This window comes from Taudactylus pleione, unplaced genomic scaffold, assembly GCF_031769625.1.
Source record: "Taudactylus pleione unplaced genomic scaffold, aTauple2 ptg000036l, whole genome shotgun sequence".
Taxonomy (NCBI): domain Eukaryota; kingdom Metazoa; phylum Chordata; class Amphibia; order Anura; family Myobatrachidae; genus Taudactylus; species Taudactylus pleione.
In genome coordinates this window covers 8,423,340-8,429,386 of record NW_028284438.1, presented here as the reverse complement: position 1 = coordinate 8,429,386, position 6,047 = coordinate 8,423,340, and the positions used below count along the sequence as shown (strand labels likewise).

At 44.5% G+C, this 6,047-nt stretch overlaps 1 long non-coding RNA gene across 1 annotated transcript; it reads right to left on the bottom strand.

Annotated features, from left to right (window-relative positions):
- Positions 1 to 4,023: 4,023 nt before the first annotated feature.
- LOC148538815 (uncharacterized) lies at positions 4,024 to 5,558 on the bottom strand. The gene is made up of 2 exons (XR_015871411.1): positions 5,366 to 5,558; positions 4,024 to 4,495 (listed from the first exon to the last, which is right to left on the bottom strand). It is a non-coding gene; the product is annotated as an uncharacterized LOC148538815 (long non-coding RNA).
- Between the last annotated feature and the right edge of the window lie 489 nt (positions 5,559 to 6,047).

Sequence of the window (6,047 nt, the reverse complement as noted above, 5' to 3'; positions counted from 1 at the left end):
TTTTGGGGGCTCCCCTACCCTCTACTCCACTCATCTCTACTCATTATGCCTCCTATTCACACCTGGAGAGCAATATGGCCAACATCTAGTGTGCCTTCCGGCCTACCAAGTGTTCACCTGCAGGAGCCTACTTCTCACTGCAGGCTTGCCTGCAAACACCGACCACACTGCTTCCACTCCAGTGGTCTGAGAACTATTTTGTGTAATATTAATAAATATGCATGTGATTTCACTTTATATATGTATACATGTGATTCATGTTTATTCCCATGTTAATGCAGTATTTTGTAATATAATTGTTCTTAATCTCCTTGAGTACCAGGATATTGATGGATTTCAGGTTGCTGTGGATAATGGGTACAATATCATCATAGTAAAGATAATTCATGCCACATCCAAACTGTTCAGTTAAGGAGGACATGAGCTGGGACCTTTATCCCAGCCAGGGCCATGTGTAATAGTTCCCCTCTGATATACATCAATACCACAAAGTATTGTGTAGCTCTCAACAGGGCCGTAACTAGGGTAGTGCGACCAGTGTCATGGCACAGGACACTGCAGGGCAGAGGGCGCAGTTTTGGCCTGTCAGTTTTCCTGTTTATTATCATTCTCACTTGTAGCTTCCTCTTCTCTTATCCCCAGCATCTCCTGATCTCCCCCATCTCTTCCCTGGCCCTTCCCCATGAGGCCATGGCCCTTTTTCAGGTTATGTCCCTATTTAAAAAATATGATCCCTTGGGTGATGGTATGTTGCCTTGATAAGAAGAGACGTGAACCTAGTGCGAGAGTGCACACTCAGAAGTGACCCCAAAAAAGACCAGAAGTCGGCACAGCGCTACAGGAGCGAGACCGATCACCTGGACAGGAACAGGAAGCCTCCAGACTGGGCAACAGGACGGGGCCCAGTCTGTGGTTATTATCTAATTTATTTTGACAGATGGGCACCTAGAGTGTAGCAACACACCTGGTTACAAAGAAGCACACTCAGTGCACAGGTATTCCCATCATTCATACTCCAATACCAGACAAAGCTGCACGGCATCATGCATACTACTTTTAGAGCCACAATAAAAAAGAATTATATGAATGTTGATTATTCAATTCTTTATGCATAATATGCAACATGATAAATACATGCTGGTGAAGTAGCCTGCAGCATGGTCCAAAATACGCTCCTGGAGAATCCTTTAGCTTTTAGGATGGACATCTCAAGAGCCACCGTCAAAGCGAGACAGGCTAGATCCAGATGGAAGCAGGGGCCCTGAGACAACAGATCTGGCTGCAGGAGAAGACGCAGAGGGGCATCCATGGAGAGGACCAGCAGATCTACATACCACAGCTATCGTGGCCAATTCAGAGCCACCAGGATCAGAGTGCCTCCCTCCAGCTTGAACTTGTGAAGGACCCGATGAACCATTGAGATTGGACGGAAGACATAAATCAGAGGAAAAGTCCAAGGTACCGCCAGTGTCTCTCCCAGGAGAGCTTCTGGATCCCTGGTTTGGGAGCAATAACTCGGAAGCTAATGATCGTAGCAAGACACCATCATGTTGATGTGCGGTAGGCCCCACAACAAACTAATAGCTGGAAGACGTCTGGAAGCAGTGCCCACTCGCCTGCTTGGGCATCTTGACCACCCAGGAAGCCAGTTTCCCAATCAAGAATGTCCAGTCTGAAAATGGCATGCAGTACTGGAAGATGACATTCTGCCCAGCGAAGAATTAGTCTGCTTTCTTACATGGCTCCTTGACTGCGAGTGCTGCTTTGGTAGTTGCACCATCTGACAGTACAGTCACCGGACATCTCCAAAGGAGGTGCCATGCATGACAGAGAGCCCTGTACATAGCACAAAGTTCCAGGATGTGGAAGAAAAGCTGGCTCTTGACGCGTCAAATTCTGAAGATTAGATAACAATTTACTGCCCCCAACGGCTTGCATTGGTGGTAAGTAGGACCTATTCCTGGATCCAAAAGGGGCATCCCTTGGTCAGATGTAAGCGCTGGAGCCACCGCAGCAGGGAGAGACGTTCCTCTTGGGGGAGGATAAGAGTCTGAGCCACGAGATTCGTGCAAGACTAAAATAATCGCTTCAGAATGACTGTTTGGAGAGGTTGGGAGTGGAACAGACCGTAATCCACTACGTTGAACCTTGAGACCAATGACCCCAGAATGTGCATGAGAGTATGGATACTCAACATTAGAAAGGTGCATATTCTGGCTTGTAAGAGAAAAATCTTGTCTGGGGGGAGGAAGACTCCATGAGCTCTGGAATCCAAGAATGTTCCCAGGAGGATCATCTCCTGTGACGGAGATGGCGTAGATTTCCTCCAATTGATTACCCAGCTATGGGACTGTAGGAGCTCTACTGTCAGACATATATGATCTGTGAGAATTCTCAGAGACTGAGGCGGGAGAAGCAAGTCATCCAGGTAAGGTAAGATTCTGACACAATTGCACTGAATACATGCTACCACTACCGCCATGACCTTCATGAACACACAAAGGGTCGTGGACAGACCAAAGAGTAGCCCCTGAAACTGACAATGGCTGGATTGTATTGCAAACCTGAGAAAGCGATGGTAACTGGAGCGTATTGTAAATAGGCCTCTGGGATATTTAACGATGCCATAAAGTCCCCAGGTTCCAATACTATAACGATTGGCTGAAGGGACTCCATGTGGAACTTAATCTGGAGAAATTTGTTCGAGTGTTTCAAATTGAGAATGGGCCTAAAAGAGCCATCTGTCTTCTGAAGCAGAAACAGACTGGTGTAAAAGCCTAACCATCTTTGTGATGGAGGAATAGATTACTATCTCATTGCCTCGGGTAATCAAATAGACGCCTTGAGAGCCTCTGAATTTTCTGGCTGTGTAGGAAGGCCGGTGGAAAAGAACCGGGAAGGTGGATGCTGCAAAAGTGAGAGTGTAGCCCTAAGGTACAACATCTCTGACCCAAGCGTCTATATGCACGTTCGCACTCTATAAAAATTAAGAAATCAGCCTCCCACCCTAAGGTCTCCTGGGAGGAGGCCCGCCCCTTTCTGCAGCAGGGTTTGTCCACTGGCTTGGCAGCTGGATGTCTAGTGGACCAGGGTTGCTGATCTCTGGACTTGGAGCTCTTAGAGCATGGGTCTTCTGTTATATCAAAACAGTGGCAGGGCATGCTGGGATGTGTAGTTCCACAGCAGCTGGAGGGCCAAAGGTTGAAGACCCCTGTCTTAGAGGCTGAACCCTGGCTTCTAGGAAATGGCTGACCTTTGTGTCCAATTCTGGATCAATCAGAATATCACCAGAATAGGGAAGAGCCTCCAGGGTCTTTATCCGTGTTGGTCTTCCAGGCCTGAATCTATAGCTGATTAAGAGAGATTAGAACTCGCCTCTCTAATGTTGTAACCATAGAGATGCGCCAGAGGAAAGACCTTCCTCCAAATGGTCTACCCAGTGACCGACTGCTTAGCCACCCAAGCAAATACGAGGGCAGGACGAGATAGAGCTCCTGCATCACATAATTTTTAATAAATTTGCTTCCTATCCAGATGTGTAATATGGACATCCACAGGGGGAGGAGACTCCCACTCAGCCCTATCCGCTGCTGGGAGAGGGTAATAGGTAGTAATGCGCTTGGACATTTGGCTACCAGGGTAAGTCTGTGATTCCACTAGGAGATCTAGCAGTTGAGCGGAAGACGGAATTCGATAACTGTCTCTGGCAGGCTTGCTTTGAGTCTTAAACTAAAAGAAGGGACTGTACTGACAAGAGTTGCTACATCTACTGGGGACATAACCCAGATAAATGAGTAAGGCTCTCGTATGCAGTAGACCTACGTCTAGGAGCCTTATCTAGCATCTGCTGAAAGGACGTGGAGCTGACCCCTGAACTAACTGTTGGAAAAGTCTTAACGAAACTGGATCAGAACCTCTATATACCCCTGCCTATACCTTCTAAAATCCTTCCTATAAACCTCTAAGAATAATGCTAATTTGCATACGCAGTCAGACCGCAAATAAAGACTTAGACGTGGAATCTGTGGTTCCAAAGCACAAGTGTTATTCAGGTAAAAGTTCAGACAGTTACACGCAATTGATCTATACACAATTTAGGCATAAAAGGAAATAATACAGACCCAAGTACAGTATACATACGCAGCGCTTCCGGACACGGAGATAGGCATCAGTAAGAGACCCCCAGTCATACAGCATTCAGCATGAAGACTAGCATTTGTGCACTCATATTTATACCCCCCAAGAATAAAAGGACAATAGGGGAGTCTGTTGCTGATATCATTGGTTCCCAGAGGAGAAGCATATGTTACAGCACATTTAACAGGCTGGTTCAAATAGACTCTCCCTGCCTCTAACAGCTGGGGATCTTTCTAATCACGCCCTCTGTAACATCCTAACAGTTGTTAATGAAATAAAACATTTTGTTGCTTGCAGGTTCTGTGATCCATAACTTGAGTTTGCATGATGCGATCTCTCCACCGATAACACCAGAATGCTGTAAAAAACATACTCATCAGAACAAAACCAAACACAACTTGCTTATCATGTATAATACCTTCGTTATCAAATATCTTTATTTCTCAGCATTTAAACTAACTGAACCAACTTAAATCATATACTTTAAAGCTTATTAAACCTTATGTGTGAATATGTAATGTGAGAGTATTCGGGGTTTGATATAAAGACGTATTAATGTGTGTACGAAGATGGGTGCACTTGACTCTAACATCTTAGCATGCTGGGCCAGATAGTTCTACATGTCCTCTGTCAGCAGGCCCCCACGTTTCCTGTGTTCAAAGGAAACTTTATTCTCCCGGTCTCTTGTGTGAAAATGCAAAATATCCCAGCTACAAGAGACAGACCTAAGGTGACACTCTAGCCTTTGAAATAATGTCATTGCAGGAAGCTTGCTAATGTATTCTAGCCAGACCACCCGTAGTGGGCAAACACTATGCAGGAAGCTTATCTACACAAGCCAGTTGTCACCTGGCCACTTGCTCTAATGCAATACTGTAAAGCCTGGAATATATCCTTTATAATACGTAAAGTAATGAAATAGGCTTTTAGTGAATCGCCATAACCTATGGTGATGGTCACAGATGCATTCGCATGATGCTAATGGTATTATCGCCACATGTACTAAAATGTGAGTTTATCTAAAATGGCACTTAGGTGGCCATTTCGCAAAATGGCGTCTTGCGGCCAGTCGCAAGATGGTGTCGCTGCGATTCAATTTTAAACTGATCTTGTCTCAGCCAATAATCCAGCTTCGACAGTCTGCCTCTCGGGTGTCTCAGTCATGGAAAGCTGAGACCCGCGACAGGGAGGGAGTATGGAACTTCCTGTCTACAAACTGTACCATTACCAGTGTTAACTTGGTCCAAGCTGGATCCTTTCAAGAACTGGATTCAATGTGGCGAAGTCACCTGTTGCGTGGCCATAAAACAGTAGACGCAAAGGCCATCGTGCTCCAGGGATCAGAGTGCTTCTATCCTGAAGAAAAATAACAGTAACATTCTTGTTATACGCGCACAATACTGTAACGCCTACCTCAAGTAGTCTGATTTCTGGACATCCTAAGCCGCAGAAATTCCCATACAACATAAATAAATAATGGTCAATGATATATACTACATATATATATATATATATATATATATATATATATACACACACATATATATTTATATTTTTTTTACAAGTGGATACAAACTACAGAGTCTAAGGGAGACAAATAAAAGCACTCAAATAAAATTGTTACGAAACAAAATCATTAAATTGTAACAATATTTAATAACAGCTGTATTGTGCATCAAATACACTAAACAAGTTATAGTCCAGAAAATCATAAAAGGTATTACTAAAATTACTGGAATTTAGACCACTTGGACCAATACACGGCAATATGCAGCAGCATTAGAATCAACCTAAATAAGGGGAATCCAATCTCAAACAGAAGTCAATGGATGCAATTTGCACTTGAAATGTTATTGAAGCAGGTGGACCTGTAAAGCACTTTTCTTACTATGGCGGTGCCCTGGGGTGGC